Here is a 27,326-nt window from a genome sequence, read left to right as displayed (position 1 = left end):
TCATGTAAGACAAATACCTACAGAAGAAAGTGGTATTTCTTTAAAAATCATTTTATTGGGGGCTCGTACAGCTCATCACCATCCATCCATCCATCCATCCATCCATCCATCCATCCATCCATCCATCGTGTCAAGCACATTTGTACGTATGTTGTCATCATTTTCTTTTCTTTAAAAAATCATTTTATTGGGGCTCATACAATTCTTTTTTTTAAATTTTTAATTTTTTTATTTCATTGCCCTCATCATTCTCAAAACATTTGCTTGCCCCTTAAGCCCCTGGCATCAGGTCCTCATTTTCCCCCTCCCTCCCCACTCTCCCCTCCCTCATCAACCCTTGATAACTTATAAATTATTATTTTGTCATATCTTGCCCTGTCTGATGTCTCCCTTCACCCACTTTTCTGTTGTACGTCCCCCAGGGAGGAGGTCACACGCAGATCTTGTAATCGGTTCCCCTTTCCAACCCACCCTCCCAGTATCGCCACTCACACCACTGGTCCTGAAGGGATCATCCACCCTGGATTCCCTGTGTTTCCAGTTACTATCTGTACCAGTGTCCATCTTCTGGTCTAGTCAGACTTGCAAGGTAGAATTCGGATCATGATAGTGGGGGGTGGGGTGGGGAGGAAGCGTTTAGGAACTAGAGAAAAGTTGTATTTTTCATCGTTGGTACATTGCACCCTGATTGACTCATCTCCTCCCTGAGACCCTTCTGTAAGCGGGGGGTGTCCAGTGGCCTACAAATGGACTTTGGATCTCCACTCTGAACTCCCCCCCCCCCCCCATTCGCTATGGTAAGATTTTTGTTCTGATGATGCCTGATACCTGATCCCTTCGATACCTCGTGATCGCAGTCTGGTGTGCTTCTTCCATGTGGGCTTTGTTGCTTCTGAGCTAGATGGCCGCTTGTTTACCTTCAAGCCTTTAAGACCTCAGACGCTGTATCCGGGCACCATCAGTTTTCTTCACCACGTTTGCTTATTCACCTGCTTTGTCTTCAGCAGTTGTGTCGGGAAGGTGAGCATCATAGAATGCCAATTTAATAGAAGAAAGTATTCTTGCATTGAGGGAGTACTTGAGTGGAGGCCCAATCTTCTTCTGATACCTTAATACTAAACCTGTAATATATGCACATAGATATATTTCCCCAACCTCATATATAAATATATTTGCATATGTACATGTCTTTATCTATACTGCTATAAATATCCTCTGCCTCCCAACTCTTTCCTCTATTTCCTTTGACTTTCCTTCTGTCCCACTATCATGATCAGTCTTCATTTGGGTTTCAGCAATTCCTCTTGGTTACATTACCCTTGATCATGCTCCACCAGGACTCACACACCCTCCTCACCACCAATTTTGGTCACTTGTTCCCTTGTCTCTGGGTTTGTTAACACCACTACCTTTCCCCTACCTCTCCCTCTCCCATGTCCTCCCAGAACTGTCGGTCCCATTGTTTTCTCCTCCAGATTGTTCATCCAGCCTATCTTATTTAGACAGACCTGCGGAGATATTAACATGCACAAAAACAAGACAGAGCAAAACCAAGCAACAATATACAGCAAAACAACAATAACAAACCAATGACAAAAAACAAAATAAAACACAACAAGAAAGAAAAGCTTGTAGTTAGTTCAAGGATTGTTTGTTGGCCTTTAGGAGTGTTTTCCAGCCCAGTCTTTTGGGCCACTACGCCCTGGCCCCAAAGTCCACCTTCAGCCTTCAATGGGGACCTTGCCGCTCCATTCCCTTGCTGTTCTGTTGTACCCCCTTAGTGTTTTGCCTCGGTGTGGTGGAGTCAGATTAGGCACAATTTCCACACTATGTCTCTGGTGTTGTCCCCTGTAGGGCTATGGGTCAGTGAGGGGCGTCATGTCTCCTAGTGAGGCCGGCTATGGGGACTCATACAATTCTTATCACAATCCATGCATATAGCCACTGTGTTGAGCACATTTGTACATTTGTTCCCATCATTGTTCTTGAAACATTTGCTTTCTACTTGAGCCCTTGGTATCAGCTCATTTTTCCCTCCATCCTCCACCTCCCTCCCTCAAGAACCCTTGATAATTTATAAATTATTATTGTTTTTTCATGTCTCACTCTGATTGATGTCTCTCTTCACCCAAGAAAGTGGTATTTTTTTTCAGTTTCAAGATCCACCTGAAAACACTTAGTCCCATTCAAGTGCATTTCCTCCCAGTTACTTTTCAATGTGGACACTCCATTACAGCGTCCCCTTTCTAACTCCCTCAGAGCCACCCCTGTTGTGGTTTGTGTTGCCATGGTTGGTTTTGCCTGCTTTTGAGTTTCACAGCTGTGCTCTCTTGGCTTTTTTTTTGCTCACCGTTGTATATGTGAGATCCATCTGTATGGTTTGCCTGATTGTTCTTCATTCTGCATAGGAACTCCGACTGTACATGATTTATATAGTCGTTTACTGATGGACTTCTGGTTTGTTTTCAGTTGTGGGTGCTTCTAACGGTTCTTGTCTGTGTGTTTGGGTTGCCATAAGTTGAAGATATACCTAGTAATGGACTTCCTTGGTCATAGAATGTGTGTATGTTCTGCTTTAAATTCCCCTCACTGCTGTCTAATTGATTCCAGTCCTTTTTTTGGCAGCACTGCTGGGTGGGTTTGAACTGCTAACCTTGTTAAGCAGCCCACAGCAAACCATCTGTCCACTGAGGGACTTCAACTTTTGTGGCTACTACCAAATGGCTCCCCACATTGTGTATGCCAACTAACGCTGCCAACAGACAAACTCCAAACAAACTCAGCTGCCATCGAATCTGACTCATGGTGACCCCATCGGACAGGGCAGAACTGCCCCTATGGGTTTCTGAGACTCTTTACAGGAGTCGAAAGCCTCATTTTTCCCTTGAGCAGCAGCTGGTGGTTTTGAGCTGCTGACCTTGAAGTTTGCAGTCCAACATGCAACTACTGTGCCACCAGGGCTCCCTTGCCTGCAGCAGAATATGACAATTTATTTGTCTCCATTCTTGGCACTGCCAGTTGTGCATTTCCTAGTAGTTGAGCATATATTTCCTTGACATCTAGTGAGCACCTTTCCTAATAGTTAATGCAAACATCTGTTCTCTCTGTCTTGCCTTTCCACTCTTTCATAGGTGTTTCTTGGCCACATGGTAAACTAAAAATCTATGTTGTGCTTGTTGAAAGTGTACGTAAACTATGCTAGGGAAGGGTCACTTACCGAGAAGAATATGCAGGCGGGGTTGTAAGATCGGAAGTGTTGTTACAGTTAGCTTTGCCAGCATCACTGCTGTGGTTGGTCTTTTTGACAGTGCCAGGTGTCTTACTAATAATGTGGGGCCCGTGGGTGTGAGGGGAACCAGCCTGACTTGCAGGGAGCAGCATAACTGATGAAAACTCAATCCCAAGTTAGGTTGGGTTGGCAGAGTCATGTTTTCATAGGAAGTGCAGCACATTCAAGATAATGTTTAAATTAGCTCTTACGATGGCTTTTCACTGCCATCAAGTTCATTCGTACTCACCACAACCCTATAGGACAGGGGAGAACTGCCCCTGTGACTTTCCGAAACCGTCGCTATTTATGGGCGTAGAAAGCTTCGTCTTTCTCTTGTGGAGCAGTAGGTGGTTTTGAACTGTTAACTGTGAGACTCTATGATTAGCAGTGCTACATAATGGGATCCTGGTTACAGTGACTTAGGCACTTGATATAGTTTACTCTGTCCATTTAAAATGTAAGGATTATAAAAACAAATTAAGTGGACTGCCTTTTGAAAAAGCTCTTTCTTTTCCTCTTCTCAAGAGTTAGAATAAAATGAGAGATGCAACCTAAAAGTTAAACATCTAGCTAATGAAAGCAAAGGGCAGAAAGTTAGCAGTGGTATTAACTTTTAATTATGCATTTAAAATACTCTAAAAAAATAGGGAGGTAGGAAGAGGAAAGTTTCTTAATGTCCAGGAGACTATGCGGAACAAGAATGTTTGGAAGCTGATTGTGGTAGCAGTTGTGCAGTTATACTTGATGTGATTGAAATATGGAATGATATGATATATGTATTAAATCCCAACTAATAACATTAGCAAGTTTCTTTTTTTTTAAATCGTTTTATTGGGGGCTCATACAACTCTTATCACAATCCATCCATACATCAATTGTGTAAAGCACATTTGTACATTCATGTCTCTAATCATTCTCAAAACATTTGCTCTCCACCTAAGCCCCTGGCATCAGTTCCTTGCACGTTTCTTAAAACCAAACTCTGAAAACAGTATTATCATACCTATAAAACAGAATCTTAACTAGAGGCAAGTATGCAAAATATCCCCAGTTGGCTCAAGAAGTTTTTTCTTTGTTCCAACAGTTTGTTTAAAATGGGTAGATAGAATGATATGTCAGTGACACTGTGAAGAATAAATCTGTACAATAAAATGGGATGGGAAGGCATCCTTTTGGCTGCTGGGCCTGGTCTTGTTCCTGGTGTGCTGTCTTTGGATGTGGAATTGTATGTGTGCGTCGTTCGTAACTGTAGCAGGGAACTAGAAGGAGCTAGAACTCTCTTACCCATGTGGGCAGGAAAGTATTGCCACGAGTCGTTGTTCTTCTGTTTCCCAAAGGGAACCCCCAACCCTTGCTTTTGATACTCCCTTGTGTCTCTCATTCACTCTCTAACTTACTCCCTGAGACCCGGTCTTTTCCACTTCCCAGAATATGACAAATCTGGAGTCTATGTTGGACTCATAGTGATCTCATGAGTCAAGCTGCCCCATAGGGCTTTGCAGCCTGTACTCTTCATGGGAACGGGTCCCCAGATCCTTCTCCTACAGAGGTATTGGGTAGGTTTGAACCACTTTAGCTCATACCCTAGTACTTACCCATTGCACTGCTAGGCCTTCTTAGATAAAGAGTAAATCCCAAGTCAAATCCACTATCGTCAGAGACCTCATTCAGAGTTTCTAAGACTAACTCTTTACAGGAACAGGCCCACTCATCTTTCTCATAGCCTCTTCTTTCTCCTGTGAAGCAGCTGGTGGGTTTGAATCTCTGATCTTGTTAGCAGCCTGGTTTCTAATCCAGCCCAGTGCCTCCAGGATGATTTAGATGAGCGGTTCTCAATCTATGTGTTGCAACCCGTTTGGGGATTGAACAAAAATAATTTTATGGTTGGAGGGGTCACCACAACATGAGGAACTATTGAAGGGTATGGCATTAGGAAGGATAAGAACCACTGATTTAGATAAAGAGTTTGTGCTCAGTACTGTGGGAACCTAACAGACTAGGTTTCTATTTCTTTAACACTTTTCTCCCTGTGTTAAAATAACAAACATGACTTATCACAGCTATTGTCCTTGACCCTTACCTAAGTTTTTTAAAATTCCTATAATCTTACTTGGTAGATGCAGAATTCCCTTGCTGTATCTGAGAAAGTGGAGACGCAAGAGGTTAAATCGTTTTCCTAAGGGCTTACTGGTGTTTTTCCATCGCACCACACCCCCTAAAGAGTTCACTTGTCTGCTAGATAGAAACTGATTCAAAACTGCAGGTACTGAGTTTGCCTCCTGCGACAGTAAGTCAGAAGTCGGTTATCAAAGAAGTTGTATGAAATAGTTTCCATGAAGGAATTAGGGAGGCAGGAAGTAGACTCAGAAATAAATGGGCAAGGTCAAAGCAGGAAAAGCTGCTTAGTTAGACATTGGACTGGAGGAGCTGGAGCAGATAGGCGGCCAGCGAGGCAAACAGAAAGGAAATGGAAAAGAGACAAGCATGGGCATGCCCCTCACTAACTGGTTTGGGGCAAATCTCAACCAACGTGGAGTTCCTCTCTGTAGCAGTTGCCCTGAAAGAAACACAGTTTGATGCTTCTTGTTGGACTGGGGTGGACCCATGAAGGCCAGGAACCAGGGACGTCCAGTTAGCATTCTTAGCTTCATACCCAGTAGCAGACATAGAAAAGGGTCTCAGTTCCTGTTTCTTGAGACAGTGCAGAATTTATTCCTGGTCCTTTGGAATTGCCGACATGGGAGGCATACTGAGAACTGTGATTTTTGTAGAAACACATTTTATGTTCAACTGACTGAAAGGAAAAAAATATTGCTTGGTTTGAGATTTGGGGCCGAAGTCAAGAAGAAATACTGAAAGCTAGGTTCAGAAACGAATATTCCATGTTTGGATTGTGAAAAGAAATAAAAGACAAGATAGCCGAAGTTAATGACTTGACTGCCACCTTGGACAACTATTTAAAAAACCAAACCAAACCTCACCACTATTGAGTCAATTCTGACTCATAGCGACCCTGCAGTACAAAGTAGAACAACTGTCCTTTTGGGTTTCTGAGGCTGTAGATCTTTATGGGATTAGAAATTCACATCTTTCTTCCATAGACTGGCTGGTGGTTTTGAACTGTAGAACCTTGTGGTTAGCAGCCTGATGCATAACCCACCCTGCCACTGGGGCTCCTTGGCACCAATATAATTATGTCAGTAAATATCTGTTGAAAAAATCATGTGCCAGCTACTATGCTAGGCTAGTGATGTAGAGAGAAATTGGGTTGCTCCCTATCTGGGACCTCTTGTCTTGACTCGAGGGAGACAGATCAGTAGCCATCCCTGTTATACAGAGGATACAGCTGAAGAAAAAGAGACACAGAGAAGATTTGGTCTCTCTGTTAGAGTTCCACTGAGATTGACCTAAAGTCCGAACTGACCTCAGTTTGCGCAGGATAGAAGTTTCTTTGCTTCTCATGTAAAGATGGGTTGGGGCTGGTCTGGTAGTTTGTGTTGTTGGCTGCACCATGAATGCCCTCAACCTCAGATAGCAGTAAGGTGGGAAAAGGAATGAAGAAGAGGAGGCATAGAGCTGTCTCTTAGGAAGTTTGTGCTTACAAGCCATTGGCAAGAGCTTAGTCACATGTCACACCTAGCCATATGCTCAAAATAGGGGTTTTTCTCTCCTAGGAGAAAGGGAAGATAGATATTGCAGATCGGCTTGCAGTCTGTGCCACGGGCACCAGATTTTTTACCTTCTAGAGAAAGTGATCACTTGTTGCCGTCTAGTGAGTGCTGCCTCATAGTGACCTTATGGGACAGGGTGAAACTGCCCCTGTGGGTTTCCAAGACCGTAAATTTTTACAGGAGCAGAAAGCCTCATCTTTCTGTGCAAAGCAGCTGGTTGATTTCACACTGCTACCTTGTGGTGAGCAGCCTAGCATTAGGTCGCCAGGGCTCTTTAGAGAAAGTGATAAACTGAAACCTGGTGGTGGGGAGTGGGGGTGAGCCGGGTAAACAAGATCAAACCCTAAAAATCCAACTCACTGCAATTGATATGATACTGAGTTTCCCCTATGACTTTCTGAGACTGTAACTCTACGAGATCAGGGAGGCAGAGAGCATTCTTGGCAGCTTCAGAGACTTACCATAAAAGACCACGTGTCAGTGCTGGGACTCCAGGCCTAGGTTTGGCTTCAGCGCCGGTAGGCTGAGCAAGTGGTCTGGATGAGCCTGAGGAACGATGAAGTCGGTCATAGAGTGAGTTTGGCTTCCATGTTGTACTCTGAGTGAGCCACGGACACATTTTACGTCGAGGACGAGGACTGACGCGATGGCGTGGCTGTGCCAGGGGGCAGCCCTGCTTATTCGGAAGCTGGATTTTGGCTGTTTCTGCTCAGACAGCTTAGAGGCATGGCCGTCATAAACTCCTTTCTTTTTCCTAAGTATGCTGTGCCGTATTGCTGTGATACTGAGTAACATTTTACATAGTCAGTGAGGTTCTCAGTGAGCAGTTTCCACACCTGTTCACACTGTGTCAGCTCAGCATTCTCCTCCTTGCCACTCTGGTTGTTCTGCTCCCATGAGTCTAGCTTCCTTGTCCCTCCCTGCCTTCTCATCCTTGGTTCAGGATGAATGTCTGGTTTAGGTGATTGTCTCGAGTCAGGGTTGACAGACTGCCTTGGGAGCAGCTATATGTGACTCTTTAGGTTTGTACATGTGGCTCTGAAGTAAAATTGAAAATGCAAAAAAACACAAAAACTGTCATGGCTTCACCTAAAGGATATTATTGAGATCATAGCGATTTCCTTTGTTTGAAAAAATATATTGATGATTCTTAAATAATTTTTAGATTGCTGTGAGGGACAGGATTGACTCTTTCGTCCCAGAAGTTTGCCGATGGCTGGTCTAGAGGACCACAGTACTCATGGGTGATACTGTGTATTTTATAAGACTCTGAGTGACAGGTGTGTTCCAAGTTTAAAAGGTGTCTTGGGGCTATAGCCTCGGAGTGTGCTCTAGTCCCGACTGGTCCAGTAGCTACTGTGTGTTTTAGGAATTTGAGTTTTGTTACATCTTCCTTTGATTGTTTCTGGGACCCACTGTTGGCGCTGTGGTTGAACTGGTCAGCAGTAACAATGGCTGGGCACCCTCAAGGTGGATGAAGCCACGGTTCATGTAGACCATAGGTTCCCAAACTTATTTGGCCTCATGCCCCCTTTTTAGGAAAAAAATAAAGTAAATAAAACTACTCAGCACTTAACCTGACAATTAAAACAGTAGATGCGTGTTAACTTGGGTGCAGGGGAATACAGTATTCAGCAAGAGAGAGAAGAAAAATCAAGGGGAAGGATGGGACAAGCTGTGAGTGGGTTGGTAAGTAGTTCAAGTTGTTGAATATAAAACAGTGTTGTGTGTGTGTGGGGGGGAGCTGATCTCAAGGAGCTCAAGAAGGAAAAGAATGTTTGGAAACTGATTGTGGCAGCAGTTGTACAGTACTGCTTGATGTGATTGAATTATGGAATAATATGATATCTCTATTAACACTTAACTCCTAATAAAACCGTTTCAGAAAAATTTTTCATGACCTGAACTATCACTGCCCCATCCCCTGCCCCCACCTTACAATAAAAAGTTTTGTTTTTTTTTCTTTCAGAAAACCAAACCCCATGGAGCCCAGCTATAGTCTCACACACAAGGGCTCGCTGTCAGTGTAGGATTGACTCAGCTGCAGCTGATTTAGCAGGCTGGTCTTGTTCCAGCACCGTGGCAGGGGTGGTATGGCCCACTTTGGGCAGCAGACTCTTGTTCCTGTAGCCTAGTTTCCTGGAATCTTTATCTCTTGCACCAGACGCATAAAGACTACTAGCATATCTTAGAGGGCCGCTCGAAAACTTTTAAGACCCAGGCCCTGCTCACCAAACAAGGGTGTAGGTAGAATGTTACCTGTATGAGCAAGGTATGAGTACTCTGATCTGGCAAGGTCCTATTTGGCTATGACGGGGAAGTACCCACACCCCCTATTGCGCTTTATTTTTTCATGTGACGACCTGAGGTGGCTTCAAAAAGTTTGTGGGGAAATTCCATTACCGTTGAATTCCATTTTCCATGGCCCTTTTGAATATGCAACGTACGCAAACATGCATATACCGTATATTTGCCTACAGAACAGCTTAGGCGCCTGTATCTTCCTATGTGCTTACCTTTACCTATTATGCATGCCATCTGCCTATAACTACACACGTCTGGGTTGTTATTACTGTTGTTGCAGCTTTACCCAAATCATGTTGTGTTCTTGGGTACTTGTCAGTGTCCTCTTTACCTTGGTCCAGTGAGGCCGAGTTAACCTTTACTCGGTATTGTCTTACTCACCGAAACTAGCAAGTGTCTGCTGTATAGAAAGTGGTTCCCGTTTTCACTCCTGTCCATCTCTAGTCATCACCAAAACATGTTGCTTTCTGGATGCACACCTGTTCTTATCTTTCTCTAACAGTGAGATCACAGTATCTGCCCTTTAGTGGCAGCTTGTTTTTTTTTTCAGCACAATGCCCCCCACCGTCCTCCATTTTATAGCGTATTTTGAGAATGCAGGTGGATTTGAACCACTGACATTTTGGTTAGCGGTGAGTGCTTAACCACTGTACTACAGGGTGCTTGTACCACAATTGGCTGTTCCATTCATCCGTTGATGGACTGACTGTTAGCAGTTTCTGTCTTTTTGCGATTGTAAATAATGTTTCTGTGAACATAGGTGTGCATTTATATGTTTGTGAGCCCTCCTCCCCACCTCCAAAGTGTCTCTAATGGAGAGTAGTAAGCGGGATACAGGGATCCAAATAGTTACTTAACTTTTCATTGAACAAGGGTGTCCCTTAAATATGCATGTGTTTGTATACATACACCTAAGTATATGTTTGTATATGCTTATTTAGGCCTGGTGGCTTTCTACCCCCATAAACAGTTACAGGCTCAGAAACCAAGGGGGGGCGGGTGTCACTGTTAGTCAGCACTGACTCAATGCAGTGAGTTTGGTTTTGGTTTATATACTTATTTACACCTCCCCACCCCACACACAGTGAAGTTGGACATTCATTCCTTTTAGATACAAAATGCATTCTATGGACATGCACTTTTTTACAGGTAAGACCCAAAGAAGTGTTTCCCCCTGTACATCACTGGGTACAACAGTACGTGACAGAACTTCTGAAAGAGTTCATATTTTTATTGTTGCTGTAATATGTACTCCGCTTTCCTTAATGCATGTTGCAGCTCGTTCGTGGCCCTGAGTTAAAGTTTAAATTTTATGTTAATTAGCCAACTGCATGACCTTTGAAACGGAGTAAAGAAAGTTGTCCCTGAGCCATGAAACACTCAGTACCACTGCTCTGGGTCTGGACTGTCAAGGGGAATTCTCTTCCGTGGAGCACGTCGAGAATGAGAGTGGGGGCTGTTCGTGATCTCTGCATTTTATATGTGTCATGGGACATTAGTCATCTGTTTAAATTCCTTTTATAATGATTTCTCTATGCTTGGCAATGTGTAGTTTGTACTGTCTGCCCTTTTAATGGTGTTTCATTCTGAATATTTTTTAAAGAACTGCACTTTGTGGCTTGTACTTTTTCAGAGAGAGGCATTTCAGCTCCTGATGTAACCAAGAAAAAGTCTTTCGAATTTAACTATCAAGCTACCTAGTGATATCAGGATTGGAAATGTTCTTAAACCCCTGTTCACTATCACCGGCAAGTGTAGACTTTCCAGAGATGCACCATTTTCACGGGAGGCACCAGTTTGAAAGGAGCCCCGCTGCGAGGTGGTGAAGTGCTTGCTTGCTAAGTGCAACGTCGGTGGTTGGCAGTCACTGCGCTTACTCGTTGGGAGAAAGAGGTGGCAGTCGAGGCAGCAGAGATGACAACCTTGGAAATCCCATGGGGCAGTTCTGTTTTGTCCTGTAGGGTCATGGTGAGCTGGAATCCACTCAGTGGCAACAGATTTGCTGCTTTCCCCTTGAATTTGTAAGTTATCTGGGCTTTCTGCTTGGCTCCTGTACCTCCCGCCTATGGAATGGGGGCCCTTTTGCTCTGTGGTAATTTTGACCAGCCAGCCAGCTAACCAACCAACCAACCAACCAACCAACCAACCAACCAACCACCCACCAAGAAACCCACATCCACTGCTACCAAGCAGGTTCTGACTCAGAGTAAACCTATAGGACAGAATGGAACTACTCTATCGGGTTTCTGAGATGGTAAATCATTCGGAGCACACAACAGCCTCATCTTTCTCCTGGGGGTCTTTGGCCAGTGAAGGAGAAAGAAACGTCTAGAAACTGAGTTTTGTTTTTTGGGACCTGGTTAGTTTTGTGTGTCCTGGATAAAGTTTTTCAGCTTCCCATGAAAACTACTGGGTTTTTCATTTCATTATATTATTATTAATATTATTTTTGAATTGCTGGGTTTTTAATTTAGTGTACTTTGTTGCGATTCCTGTGTGATTTGTGAGACTTGAAGCTCCCTGCAGATGTGTCGGGCTGCTCTCCATGGATCCATACACTTTTCCTTTCTTCCATTAATCCTTTTCCTGGGCTGGGGCATTCACAAGTGAGTGGAGGGACTGAACATCTCAGAATCTGAATATGAATGTTTAATGAGAAGCGCAGTCTCCGTGAACGATTGGCCTCTGAGCTATTATTCATAGCCATTCATATATTAATAGCTCTATAAAAGTTTCCCATATTACAGGGCTCCTAGGGGAATGGTCTGGACAACCTAACAGGCTTTTCCCCTCTCTCCTGATTCATCTTACCTGACTAAAAAATTATCTGTAACAGAAGGAAGTGACTAGGCCTGGCCGAACCAGATTCTAAACAGCACTGCTTCAGGGAGTGGCAGGTTACTGGGTGCTGTGGTGACTGTTACTTGGGAGTCAGCACCCTGGCTAGCTTCTGGTAAACACAACTGTGGGCCCTTCCCCAGATGCTCCCTGCAGAATTCTCCGGGCAGGTTACAGGTCCTTGTTTTTTTCAGGGATTCCATGTAGGTACAAATTTAAGCGTTATCAGCAGTGTTTTCAAAACAGAATATTTTGAGGAGTAGATGAAATTATTTGTTTGTTTTGAAGTCTGTTGTCAAGAACAGTTGACGTAATGCATATATTAATAATAGCTTCTGTTTATTGGGAAGAGACTCTGGATGGTACAATTACATGCTCTGTTAATAACCTAAAAGGTTGGTGATTTGAATTCATCCAGATGCACTTGGGAAGAAAGGCTGAATGATCATCTTCCCAAAGCCAGCCATTAAGATCCCCCGGGACCTTAAAAAATTCTCAAAACACTTACATGGGCTCAGTCCTCCCGTGATTCCTGGAGTCTCCAGGAAATCTGTCTACTCCATGGTAGCTGTTCGTTGTTTCTTGTTGATCATCCTTACTTTGTGCATCAGGAGTTCTGGTGGCATTTGTGTGTTTGGCTGCTTACTGGGCAGTTCAAAACTACCAGCCACTCCGAGGAAGAAAGAGGAGTTTTCTACTGTTGAAGAGTGTTACAGCCTTGGAATTCACAGTGGTGGTTCTACCACGTCCTATTGGGTCTCTCCGAATTGTCATCGACTGGATGGCGGTGAGTTTGGTTTTTTTGGCATTACTTTGTGCCAGGACCATGCGAAGTCCTTGACTTATATTATTCCTGCAACAACCCGTCAGGGTCATCGAGTTCATTCTTCCTGTGTACACAGGAACATCTCTCTACAAAGGAATACCTGCAAGCATTACTTCATTGAACCGCGAGTCATAGGCTCCGCATCTGGCCAACTTTGGACCCATTTTACAGATGGGAATGTTTCACAGCACCTGCCACTGTGACACCATACTATGTGCTTGGTTTCTGTTTCTTTCCTACTCAGATTTAAGTCCCAAGACGTGGTAAACCAAATCTCTCGGTGCTGTGTCGCATCAATGCTTCACCATGAGCCCTGGGATAATCCAATGTAGCCTTTACGAACCATTATTCTTTAGTCTTGGCTCTGGTGGCTGTTTCTGTATGCGATTCTCTTGTCCCCACCCGCCCCCAAAGAAATACAGAAGTAGAGTATACTGACACTTAAACCCTTTCTTGCCTTTTTTGTTCAACATTTGTGGCCCCCCCTCCCCCCCACTAAAAACAGTAACAGCTGTGTTGCTGTGTGCCATCCATTCTATTCTGACTCATCTTACTGTCACGGAGTTGATTCCGAATCTTAGCGACCCCATAGGACAGGTTTCTGAGGCCGTAACCTTTTACGGGACTAGAACACCTCATTTCTTCCCCTCCCCCCCATGGGATGGCTGGTGGTTTTGAACTGCTGACCAACAGACTTGTAAAATATGTCTATGGCCGTGAATTGCACACACTCCTAGGAAACCATAGTGGCAGGGTGTACTTTGTATTCTGTTGACAGAGCACCCTGTAATCTTTTTCTTAGAGTTTTTAATGTCTGTATGCTCTTACCTCGTATGTTTGTAGCGCTACATATTTAACCTGCTCCCTTTATAAACAAAGTGTAGCGCATAGTTTTAAATGTTGTATCTTATGTCTTGTGATTTCTTTAGCAGCAGTCCCTGTGCCCTGCTTGCTTGCTTTTCTAGCCCTATAGTTATACCTGTGGTACAGGACCAAGCCCTGTAGTTTTACATCTTTTGTCTTGTAACTCCCAGAGACCCCAGGCTGTGTGTGCAGCAGGAAATGTTTGCATTGCCTTGATTCATGTGCCCCAGAGTTGTGTGTCTTCATCACGCCTCACTTCCCACGCTTCTGCTTCTGCTTATCACTTGCTTGATTGCTTCTCACCTAAACTATTTTATATCATTAAAAAAAATTTCGAATGTATTCTAGAGCTTACAGGAAAATTCTATTTGCTTTTCATTCTGATTTCCCCATGAACTTTTTGAGGCCTCTTTCTATGTATTACATAAAAGTTGCCTTTTTAACCATTCTTTTTTTTTTTTTTTAGCCATTCTTGAATGTACAGTTTAGTGGTGTTAATAAGTACATTTGTCAGGTGGATCTTGGTTGAAAGCAGAGAAGACCAGAAAGATGTTTGTCTGTGTTTTATTGACAATACAAAGACATTTGACTGTAGATCATAATGAATTGTAGGTGATGTTGTGAAAAATGGGAATTCAAGGACACTTAGTTGTGCTTATGGAGAACCTATACACAGACCACGAGGCAGGTGTTTGTACAGAACAAAGGGATACACTGTGGAAAGTTCTCTGTAGTCAAGGCCGAGCAGTTCAGGTGCTGGACCAGAAATTCACTGGGGTTTCCTTGCCCAGGTTCGATTCCTGCCAATGTGCCTTTTTCCTTCCTCTCAAACACCTGTAAAGCCAACTGGGTTCTCACTGCCTACCCACATGCAAAGTGGAAAAGAGGAAAAATTACATAAAAATAAAATCAGGAAGGTGTGTGTCATGATTACATTTCACCATATTTAGTCTGTATGCTGAGCAAATAATCAGTGAAGCTGGACTACTGGAGAAAATGTGGCATTAGGATTGGAGGAAGAAGTATTAACAACCTGTGATATGCAGATAACTCAACCTCCCTTTGCTGGAAGCAGAGGGGATTTGAAGGACTTAATGATGAAAACAAAAACTTCAGCTTCCAGCATGAACTGCACTTCAGCATAATACACAAATCTTCACAACTGGGCCTGTAAGCAACATTGTGATAAATGGATAAATTATGATAAAAGGATTTCATTTTTCTTCAATCCACAGTCAATGCCCAATAGAAACAGCAGTTAAGAAATTAAATGACCTATTGCATTAGGTCAGCGGTTCTCCACCTTCCTGGTGCCGCGACGACCCTTTCATACAGTGACCCCCAACCATAACATTATTGTTGTTGCTACTTCATCACTGTCATTTTGCTACTGTGATGAATCCTCATGTAAATATCTGATATTGCAGGATGTAGTTTAATTGTTACCACTGGAACATAGTTAAAGCATAGGGATTAATCACAAAAACAATATGTAACTATATGTAGTGAAATATTTATTTCTAATTACAAATAAATGAAGTTTTGTCTTGAAGCATGGTTTAGCATGGGTAACAGTCTTCATGCGGGGTATTCGTATGTGAGCCTATCTGCATATGGGCAGACCCACCTGGAGACAGATAGAGGAGTGGTGTCTTGGTTCCTAAGACCATCGGAAATACGTGTTTTCCAATGGTCTTAGGCGACTCCTGTGAGTTGTTTGACCCCCAAAGGGGTGGCGACCCACAGGTTGAGAACTGCTGCATTAGGCAAATATGCTGCAAAACATTTAAGTAGCAAAGATGCCACGTTGAAGACTAAGACACTGTCCCAAGCCATGGTGTTTTTTCAGTTGCTCATATGCATGTGGAAGTTGGACAATGAATAAGGAAGACTGAAGAAGAATCGATGCTTTTCAATTATGGTGTGGATGAGGAATAGTGAAAGGATTGTGGACTGCCAGAAAACCAAACACATTTATCCTGACTGCTCCTTGGAAGGGTGGTGGGACTTGGTCTCATATGCCCTGGACATGTCGTCAGGAGGGACCTGGGGCAATTTTATGCTTAGTAAAATAGAAGGGGTCAGTGAAGAGAGAAAGACCCACAAGGAGATGTGTAGACTCAGCATCTGCAACTGTGGGCTTAAACAGCGACGATTGTGAGGTGGGCACAGGAAAGGTGGGCACAGTGTTTCTTCTGTTCTGTGTGCACTGGAACCATTCTGACACCACCTAACAAGTGCACTTGCAATGTTATGTAACCCTCACTACCTCCTCCTAGATCTTTTTAAATCATCCTGACAGAGCAAAACCTCTCTACTCATTAAACAATTCCTCCTCCCCAGCCCATGCTAAACTCCCTTCTACTTTTTATCTTTTACATGTAAGCTTTATTTTAAAGTGTCATTTTACCTGTGCAGTTAGCTCATTAAACCTCTCTCCCACTATATTGAAGTATCGCGGGGGCAAGGATTAACTCTCTATGTGCTGATCACTGGCTCCCAGTACATAGCATATAGTGTAAGTTCTCAGATACACGCTTTAAACAATCCTGAATGGAACAAGAACGTTGCAGGCCACATGAGACAAAGACTGTCAGGGTTATAAACTACTTTGTCAGCGAGTCAGTTCTGACTCAGAGAGAGCGACCCCATGGACGGAGTAGAACTGCCCCCGTGGGTTTATGAGGGTGTCGATCTTTACAGGAGCTTCATCTTTCTCCTGAGGAGTGGCTGGTGGGTTTGAACTGCTGACCCTCTGGTTAGACGTCCAACTTGTAGCCCATTATGTCACCAGAGCTCCCTCTGTGTGCTTGCGCGCGTGCGTGCGTGCGTGTGTGTGTGTGTGTGTGTGTGTGTGGTGGGGTGGGGTAGCGAGTTAAATGTAGGATTTGCCTGAAGTAAATATCTAGGGTTATCTAAATAGGAATGTTATTCAGACAGCTAATAGGAAGTCTTTGTAAAAATCTGCTTGGCGGAGGCTTGGGTTTATTTCTATTTATATCTTTTCTTAAATTTATATTGAAATTCTGTATTTTTATATTGAAGTTTTAGATCCACATATATTTTTTTTGTGGGGGAGTTGTGAGGATGTTTTTGCTTGTTTGGTTTTGGTTGGGAATGTATTTTAAAGAGCATCATATAAATATTTATATATATAAATTATTAATGTGGGAGAGGGGGCCGGGCATACATCGCAGGGGGCGCGCACACAAGGATTTGAGGGTGGTGGGGCGGGGCGTCACACGATACTACGCAAAACAGCCATATCTAACAAGTGAAATAACCACACCAACGGGTGGGGGAGGGGTCGGTGGCCACCAAGGGCTGGGCTTGGGGAGGAAGAAAGCGGAGGGGCAAGGAGGAAAAGGGACCGGGTCCAAGACACTGTGCTCTTCTGCCCCACCCTCATCACCTCCCCACACCAGCCTTGGCTTTCTGTCTGTCCCTGCCGCCTCCCCAAACTCCACATATTTTAAAGAGTCAAATTTATAAGACACACAGTAGCCCTCTAGTCATACTTCCTTCCAGTGTCCACCTTCTTTTCTGAACATGACCTCTTTTAACTGGTCTAGATTTTATCTCTCATGTGAGATGACATATTATCTTCTCGACTTTTGTTTTGTTTTTGGTACGGTTTATTGGCTACTCACACTTGCTTGTTTTAATTTTTAACTTTTTTTTGGTCACTTGGGTGAAGGTTCACAGAGCAGATCGATTTTCCCTTCAGCAATGCTGCACACTTTATTTCATGTCCTGGATTGCATTCCCCACAGTGTAACATCATTTACCTTCTTTCCTCCCTGGACTGTGTGTGTGTCCAGCTTCCTCTCTTCTAATTCCTAATATTTGTGAACTTTGCCCAGGGTAAATGCTTTTGATTTTAACTGGTTGATTACTCTACAGAGTTTCCACTTCCCCAGTGTTCGAGTTCCACTGTATACACCTGTCTCTGGTTTGGCTGAACATTGAGCTGTGGGGGTGCGTTCAGTTCTAGACCTAAAAGGTGGTTCAGGGCCATAGCTGTTTTAGAGGGTTCTACCAGTCATTATCCACACAGTACGCTTAGTCATTTTATGATTGAGTTTCCTGCATAGTTTTCTTCTTACGGAGCAGCTGGCACCAACTAGCTGGGTACCATTTAGTGCCCGGGCCATGGAGATTGTTATTTAAATAGTTTATTAGTCTATCGAAGTAATTGTTCTCATCCATCTTTGATGTCACCCCCCCCCCCCTCCACACACACACTGTTCTTTGGGGAATGCATTGAAGTGAAATTTCTTAATATGACTCTTCCATGTCTTTGTAAACCCACCAACCGACTGGGTGGGACCATGAAAATAGGGTGTGTAAAACACTGATACAGAGTATTGTTCAGTTTTAGTTACTCCTTCCCTGATTATTAAAAAAGAAAGCCCCCCTCAGAAACAGGAACAGACAGAATTCCTGGGACCATCAAGTTAGCTAACCCACTAGCAGAGCATGTTTGAGAGTTCTGCCCGTGGTGGAGGCTGAGACCAGAAGCACCAGAGTCGGCGGCTAGGAGGCCGTGAGACAGATCAGAGGAGCCCTGCTGGGTGCGATGCTGAGGCTGTGAGGCGGAGAGCAGACAGGCTTGACCCACAGCTGCAGAGGCCAGGGGAGCAGGTGGCTGAGAAGCTGAGGACCAGAAAGAGAGATTGAGATGTGGCTGCTGGCTGAGGAGAGGCCCTGCTCTGGGCAAAGACTATATCCTTAATATCTTCTGATCTTAGCTTGTGCCAACCTGTTAACTTCCCTAGTAAACCCCATAATAGTGAGTATTGTCTGTGAGCTCTGTGTGGGCATTGCAATGGATTATCAAACACGGCATGGAGATCGAGTGCTGTGGGAGGAAGGATTGATGTCAGAATAATAGGGCAAAGAAGGATGAGGGCGGAGGCATGTCTGACCCCTGTCTTATGGCACTCAGCCATGAGTTCGTGAGGACTTGGCTTCTCCTCCCTTGTGTAGCCAGAGGAGGCCCTATATGTCTTCAGCCCTGTGTTAGGCCTGATTGACTAGAGGAACAAATCCAGTGACACACATCAATGTGTAAGAAAGAGCTTTATATCAAGGAGTAATTATTTATCAAGAAAACATCCCAGCCCAGTCCCAACTCAAGTCTGTAATTCCAATACTAGTCCGTAAGTCCCACTTCAGACTCACAGCAGCACATACAATGTTGGAGTGCAGGAAGATCACAACCTGGTGGGTGGAAAGTCAGGTGGATCCAATGGTAGTGGTTTGGCAGGTCTCAGAGTGGCTCACCAGCAGGAAGGTGAAGGCAGAGGGGGCAGGTTTCAGGGCCCTCTTTATGAGAAGGCCATGCTCACATGGAGTCACCATCAGGCTGTGTGACCTGACTGACAGTCTGGTCGCCACCCCTACACTTTATATATCTCCAAGTTGACATGAAATTATGTAACTGCCACAGTGAGTATCTTAGATGGCTGCTCAAGCTTGTAAGACCCCAGTTGCTACTTACTAAAGTAGGATATACACTGTTGTCTCCGAGGACTATGTTAAGCCAGTGGCTTCTGTATTCCCTGAGAAACGTGGTTCTGAACCCCTGGGCCCTGTGACTCATTCCGTCAAGCTGTTTGGTTAGATCTCAGAAGTTTCATAAACTTGCCCCCTGTGAGTTCCACCACATTCATGAATATATTTGCAGCAAAGGTGTACACATGTACACATATCCTCTGCCAAACCTAAATGTTTTTGTGGGTCTATGCCCACTCTCCCTCCCACACCTGTTCAGCTTGCATGTCTACCCATGCATCTACTTGTAGCTCACTGTGCCTGCAGGATTGTGTACATAACAGTACTTACCGCTGTTGCTTTTCACTTTTGCAACCTGCTCACTCACTCACTTTCTACACCACCTTCCTCTCAAGTACAGTTGGAACATAATTTTCAGTAGATGTTAGACTGGCACTCAGTGTTGGCACCTTTTGATGACTCTGAATGTTAATGGCAGTTATGTGGCATATACCATGCTCTCTTTTCTTTTTCTCCCTTCCATTTAAATTTTGTTTTCTGTTGTTGTTTGGTGCTGTTGAGTCAGTTCCGACTCAAGGAGACCTTGCGCACAACAGAACGAAACACTGCCCGCTCCTGCACCATCCTGCCATTGTTCTTATGTTTGAGCCCTTGGTTGCAGCCCTGTGGCAGGCCATCTGGTGAGGGCCTTCCTCTTGTTCGCTGTCCCTCCGCTTTATCAAACGTGATGCCCTTCTCCAGGGACTGGAGGTATATTGTTGGCATACCTGCACACCTCTTCCACACTCCACTTTGATCATTCACTTTGGGTTCTGTCACTTTCACCCTCCTGAACAAGTACGTTCCTCTTGGAGGCTTCTCCCTGCTCTGGTTCAGCTGGCTGTTCTCCATGCACTCTACAACTCCACAAGAGGTAGCCAGCCCTTCCCTCGCTTCCCGGGGCGCTCCTTGCTTCGAGTGCTGCCTCTTCTTTTTCTGCACCCCAGTGTCTACCACCCTTTCTGGGGTTTATGCCCCTACTTTGGCAGTGCATCTCTGATAGACATCTCTTCATGTCTCTTTATTTTTCTCCAATGCGATGTCCTTACCTTCATCTCCACTTGGCGTTGCCCATTCCCCATGGACCCTCCGCCTCACCCTTTTGGGGAGTAAATGCACAGTCTTCTGTCCTGGTAAGGAAAGGGCTGCGTGGGGAAAGGAAGGACCTGGGGATCTTACTCTCCTCCACAAGCTTTCAACAAGTTTTTTTTGTTTGCCTCTTAATTTTACCCCCTTTCCGGAAGGAACTGGTTCTGCCCATTCCTAAGCCGGTTGGGTCTTCACCGTGCCCATGGCCGTGCTCCTTCATGGCTGTTTGTGCTCTGGCGTGCCCAGGGCTGCCGCATGTGTTGTTCATCCACTTGCTCTCTGGCTTCCCAAGGCCTCTGCATGCAGTTTTGTTTGGCCTTATGGGTAAACCCGAGGAGGCTTCAATAAAGATGTGGGAAGATGGAAAGAAAAGATCATGGAATTTTTCCCATGAACTTTGGGAAGCCTCCTTGTAGTTTTTCTTTGTTATCACTTAAGGTGAATGAGAAGGAGCAAAGGCTTGGGCACACTCATTCTGATGGGAAGCTTCCTGAGCTGATGTTTTTTATCTTGTTTTTAATCTCCATGCCTTGTTACTTAGATTTCGTAGAATGACCAGTTGCCATTGCGGCGATTTGGGCTCAAGGTGACCATGTCTGTGTAAAAGCAGAGCTGTGTTCCAGGGAGATCCAGTGGGATTCTAATAGTGCTTTTTTGGTTAAGTAGATCACCAGACCTTTCTTCTAAGGTCCCTCAGGATGGAGTTTCATCTCCAGCCTCTCTGTTAACAGCCGTATTCCCACCATCCGCAGACAGACTCTTGTTAGTGGAGTACATGTGTGGAAATACAGTGCTGCCACCTGTGACCTCAAGCACAGGACTTCACCTCTCGGGGCCTCGATTTCCACATCCGTGAAGCAGGCTAGAACAGGAAGTTGCTAAGCTTCCCTTTAGTTCTGGCCCATGCAATTCGCAATCACTACCCTTGGTAGGAGGAGCCCTGGTGGGTGGTGGTTACACATCAGGCTGCTGACTACAAGTCAGCCCTTGGAAGCCACCAGGCCGCCCTTGGGAGAAAGACCAGACTTTCCGCTCCCACAGGGCAGTTCTGTCCTGTCTTAGAGGGTCACTAGGAGTCGGCGTCCACTCCAGGGCAGTGAGTTTTGGATTCTTGGCAGCAGGAACACGGGAACTTTTGTCAGCCAGCACGGCGTTATCTCGAACAGTTTGCTTTTTTCTGTTAGCTTTGCTACCCCTGGGCTGAACAAAACTGTATCTAAAAGCTTTTGAACTTGATTGGTTAATTTACATAATACAACTCCATAAACGCCTTGAAGTTTGTGACAGTTTATATATTGGATTGGGCCAAAGTTCATGTTTGGCTGTCGCTAATCAAAGAAATGGTTAACTAGACAGAGAGGTAGTGCCAGCCCTATGGCAGAAAGGTAACAAGTGCCTGGGCCTTAGCAGAAACCGCAGGAACTCTAGAATCCGTTTCCTAGGACTTGGACAGGCGTCTAACTGCACTGCTCCAGGTCAGAGCAACTCATGCGTATAGATGTGGTCCCATCTGCTAAGAAAACTTTTTTAAGGCTTGTGCTTGCCGCTGGTTCCAGCTGATTCCCCTGGGATGAGTTCCCCCACCTTGCCCTTTAGCTGCAGACGGCAAGGTGGCAGCCACCACCACTTGCTGTAGGTACTCTCTGCCCACGAAATCCTAGCCACCATTGCGAGCAAACCAGTTCCCACACTAGGGCTGGCTTCCACTTAACGTGGAGAGGTCACTCAAGCCACAGCCGGGTCCCTTTGGGATCTGCAGGGTCCTTCTGGTGCCCGGGCACCACAGGAGAAAAAGCAGCACAGAGAGCTAGGCAGGCATGCACAACTTGCATAACAGCTTAGAGTTTTCCAAACACTTTCATTCTGCTGTTGCATCTGTGGCTCACAATTTTGTAAATTGGAGCAAGATTAGCATCCCCATTTTGTAGATCCGGTGTTACTGCTGTGCAGGTGTGTCTTCCTTGAGAAGTAAACCCCCTGGGGCAAGGAAGGTGACATATGGTTGGACAGCAGCTGGAGAGAAGTGACCCAGGATGGAAACAGAAAAGTCAAAAGTCAGGCTGGGAGCTAAATCTGAGGTTTCCTTTCTAGAGAGTGGTGTGTGGTTGTGACCAGTGTTTAGGATAGTTTCCTGAGCAGCTCAGGATTGTGTCTTTCATTGGGTGTGTTTTGTGTGTTGGGGCACAGGGATGGATGGGAGGGGAAGAAAGTAAACATGAAGCCAGGGTAGAGAAAGCTCCTTCAGCTTGGTGGAGGCACCCAGGAAGAGAAAACACAAGGCACCAAAAGACTTGAGCAAAGGAGATGATGAGCAGTTAAAGGCTCAGTAGGCTGGAAAAGACGGCTGCAGCTCGAATAAAAAGAGGGTAAGGGTGTCCGAGAGGAGGCCGGGTGGCCTATTGGTTACGCATTGGGCTGAGATCTGCAAGATTGTTAGTTCGAAACCATCAGCCACTCTGGAAGAAAGACAGGGTTTCCTACTCCGTTAAAGAGTTAGTCTTGAAAACTCACAGAGGCAGTTCTACCCTGCCCTATAGGGTCCCTGAGTCGACGTTGACTTGATGGCAGTGAGTTTGGTTTTGGAGTTTAGAGGCGTGAAGTAGACTCAGCCTGGGACAAAGAGAGTAGGGCTAAGGAACAGACTACATAACTAAGAAGAGTCCTTGGAAGTTAGGAATGTTGCTGCTAGCTGCAGTTCAGTTGACCTCTGATTACCCCTTGCACAGTGGTACAGGCTGCCCAGTCTTGTGCCCTCTCAGAGGGCATTTGCAGATTGGACTGCTGTGATCCCCAGGGTGTTTCTTTGGCCAGGTTTAGGAAGTTGAGGCCTTTCCTGGGAGGCCTTTCCTCCCAGTCTCTCAAGGCTTGAAGCCCCTGGAAGCTGTTCAACATCATAGCAGCACACAGGACAGGTGGTGGCTGTACATGAGGTGCTTTGGCTGGGACTCGAACCTGGATTTTCTGCCTGGAAGGGGAGGATGCCACCACAATGGCATCACTGCCCAAACTGTCAAAGGTTAGACCTTCCGCAGGAGACTGCAGGTTTATTTTTCAGAAGGGTAAAATAGTCTCTTAGAACGGGGTCTCAATGGAAGAGCAAGGAGAGCATGCTGTCAAGCCCCTTTCAGCTCCGGTGTGATTCTTTTTATAGCCAGAATCATTTGTCAAGGTTGATTTAATGGGCACACAGGAAGATAGGTGGTCAACTGCGCCTCCAGCCAGTAGACATTAACTATTACGCTACTGAGTAACTTGTCCCAGTTTTCTGGATAATATTCCATTTTCCCTTTTCCTCCCCCTCCTGTAATCTAGAACTTAATCTACACACACACACACACACACACACTCACTCACTCACTCACTCACTCACTCACTCACTCACTCACACACACACACTCTCTCTTTCTCTCTCTCTCTCTCAAGTGGTGTAATAACGTCTAAAAGATTGAAGAATAACTAATTTCTTGGTTGTTCTACCAGCCTAGTCACAACTGTTTGACTAGCTAACCTTTGGTGCTTTAGAAATAATATAATTGTACTCGTTCCCTAGATCTTCAGCATTGAAAGCTACCCCGGGTGGGGCTGGAGTACAGAGGTGACAGGCAGAATCTTTGCCCTTGTAGAAGGGATGCGATTTGGCACAACCGGTTCAGACCTCTGTGTACAAGGGTAGGGCTTTGTTAGGTCAAACCAAACCAAACCAAATCTAAACCCAGCCTTCCCTCAACAAAACAATAACAAAACACATCAAAAGAAACCAAGAATCAACCCGAAATAGTTTCCTCCTTTAAGGAAGTGTATATCCAGAATGGTCTTTCTGATGTTGATGGACTTCAGTGGGCTCTTCCATCTGTGGAAGAGTTTTAAGTTTTCTTTGAGGTTCATAATAAATTCTTATAACATATTTCATATAATATATTACAGGTTCGGGCAAGTGTCTGGCTGATAAACTGTCTTAACATTTTTCCCCTGATTCAGTCTTTTCTAAATTTATTCTAATATATGTCCCTCTAACTCCCATGCAAATTAAGCTGGCCGTAAAATATTTAAATCCACCAGGCTTCCTCCTGTCTTCATTTTACTCAGTCTGGATTGTTTAGGGGAGTCCTGGTGGAATAGTGTGCTGCTAACCACAAGGTCAGCAGTTTGAAACCACATCAGCCACTCCTCAGGAGAGAGACAGGGCTTTCCACTCCTGTAAAGAGTTACTCTCCGTTCCTGCTGGTGGTTCTGACCCATGTTGTACATCTCTGTGGGAGAGAAGATGGCTGAGCAGGCCCCCAAATCCGATCTGTTTGTAAGCCTGGGTAACATCTGTCGATCACCTGTTGCAGAAGCAGTGTTCCGAAAGCTTGTAACCGATCAAAACCTGTGAGATAAGTGGAGAACAGACAGTGCAGCAACATCCACACATGAAATGGAAAACCCGCCTGATTATCGAGGGCAAAATTGCAAGAAGCAGCATGGTATCCCCATGAATCACTTTGCCCAGCAGATTACCAAAGAGGACTTTGCCACATTTGATTATATGCTATGTATGGATGAGAGCAGTCTGAGAGATCCGACTAGAAAAGGGAATCAACTTAAAAACTGCAATGCTAACATTGAACTGCTTTGCGCCATGATCCACAAAAACAGCTTATTGCAGATCCCTATTATGGGAATGATGCCGACGTTGAGACTGTGTACCGACAGTGTCGGAGGTGCTGCGAGCCCGTTTTGGTGAAGGCAAGCTCAAGCTGCGCCAGCCACTGCTGCTAAAGGCCAACTGTGATGAGCACCTTCCCCGAGATGCTCTGCAGTATCAGTGGGTGCCCGTGTTAAAGTGTAGTAGTCACGTGAGCGCCCTAGCTCAAAGTCACAGCTACTTCTTCAAGTGACCTACTGTTTCTTACGTGAAAAATAATTGTAGATGGAAATCAGTTGCGATTGGCAGAAGAATAAACAAACATTTGATGTGTGGGTTACATTGTCTTCTCTATTAGTTGAACTTCCCACTTTCCCTCCTGATAAGCAAAGTAGTAAAACAGCAAAATAGAAAATTTTGTGCATGTTAGGAAGCGGGGTCATTCTCTGTTGCTTGCAGTTACACATCTAAGGACTGCCTTCACTTAGAATTGCTTAATTATGATGGTGATAAATAATGAAATATAACATCAACAAAAGTAAAAAAAGAGTCCCAGAAACTCCCAGGGGCGGTCCTACCCCAGTTGATAGGGAGGGCTCTTATGAGTCAGCCTTGACCTGATGGCAGCAAGTTGGGTTTTGGTTTGGACTGTGTAGGAAAAGTTAGTGGGAACATCACACCCCCCCACCCCACCCAGTGCTGCCAATGAAAGGCGTGTCGGTGAACAGGTGAGATTTCATTTCCCTCTCTGCCCTTCATGAACCATGTGGAGGGACCATGGTTTTGCAGGGGAGACATTTCTAGGTTCTCAACATTTCCGGACTTACTAAAAGGTGCAAGAATACGCTGTGGTTGTTTTCTTCACTATACAGTTTTTTTCCCCTTATTTCCACCTCAAATTGTGACTTTCGTGAATAGCTTTTTAAAAAGTGTGTGTGTGGGGGGCGGGGAGCTACAGCGTCTTTTAGGGATTTTTGTGATACTTGTCCAAGTTAGAATAAGTTCAGAGCACACCCATAGATATACTCTATAAAAGATGAAATACCTTGATTTACAGACATAATATTTTGAGAGGTGTTGTCTGTGTCTATGAGAGGGGTTCAAAAAGGTCACAGAAAAATGGAATGGAAAGATAATGGTTTTTTCCATAAGCTTTTTGAAGCTCCATCATTACTTGTTTTATCCTACTTGTCTCAGAAACTAAACTCGCTCTCAACGAGTCGATACTGACTCATACAACCGTATAGGACAGGGTAGAACTGCCTCTGGGTTTCCTAGACTGTAATTCTTTATGGGAGTAGAAAACTCTTGTCTTAACACACACATGACTGGGGAAATAATTGGCTCCAACCTAATGCTACTCAGTCTTGTTGGCGATTACTAGTCTGCTTCCCTTTGAAGGGTCCTTAGTCTAGCAACAAGGGCCTCTGGTTTTCCTCTCTGTATCGCTTGGCCCATAAATGCTTGTTGATTGAATTAAAGAGGACAAATCATCATAAGTCCAAAGAATTGAATTGAGTCATAATTCAAATGTTTGGAACAAGTTCCAGAGTGACATGTGAATTGTTGTAGCTTAATCTTTCTGACCTTGACTGCGGGGAACAAGCTTGAATGAAAAGTGGCTCAAGGAAAAAATGTTCTTCCAGATTTCCCAGCAAGTCTTGACGAAGGTGATTTCTGATTCTGGAGTGGAAAAGGCTGCTGGGTAAACAGCTCCGTGCATGGTCATAGAAAACGATCGCGCTGGACTCCTCCATACACAGGGTTGGAGCAAACACCTCAAAGCTTAGAACATGACTTTTCCCACCCCACCCCCACCCTCACACCACCCCCTTTTTAAAGCATTGCTGCTTGTGTAGTTACGGAATTAATATCTTTATAAACACCTGCTGATTCTTGAAGGTCAGATTAAGTTGTTAATCTAAATGCAGCTCATTTAGTATGACTGTGTGACAGCTGGAGAGAGTGCTTCATTTCGATTTATTAATTATATTGAGTATAAGCCAAATAAATATAGCCACGTTGGTCAAGGGAATAATTTGAACTGGTATGGGCAACCAAATTAATTGGATCTGCCTTGTAAAATCAGTATCCCAATGGACTTAGCTGTCAAAAAGAAACCTAAGATAGTATGATGAAGTCAGCAATAGAATGATGGCTGGATTTCCCGGTGACACATTTGACATTTGACCCAACTTACAGAGCCTGCAGAAGACCAGCACGTCCCTTTTCACGTGTTCAAGCTGCCGGTTGTTTGGTTTCAACGTACTGTACGTTTGT

At 44.6% G+C, this 27,326-nt stretch overlaps 1 protein-coding gene and 1 pseudogene across 4 annotated transcripts in view; both read left to right on the top strand.

Annotated features, from left to right (window-relative positions):
- Nucleotides 1-27,326, top strand: part of DIP2B (disco interacting protein 2 homolog B) — a 226,851-nt gene that overhangs the window by 33,302 nt on the left and 166,223 nt on the right. The window lies entirely within an intron of this gene.
- LOC142450559 (low molecular weight phosphotyrosine protein phosphatase pseudogene) lies at nucleotides 24,684-25,180 on the top strand (annotated as a pseudogene).

The sequence above is a fragment of the Tenrec ecaudatus genome, chromosome 6, assembly GCF_050624435.1.
Source record: "Tenrec ecaudatus isolate mTenEca1 chromosome 6, mTenEca1.hap1, whole genome shotgun sequence".
NCBI classification, from domain to species: Eukaryota; Metazoa; Chordata; class Mammalia; order Afrosoricida; family Tenrecidae; genus Tenrec; species Tenrec ecaudatus.
This window is presented reverse-complemented; position numbering and strand designations above follow the sequence as displayed.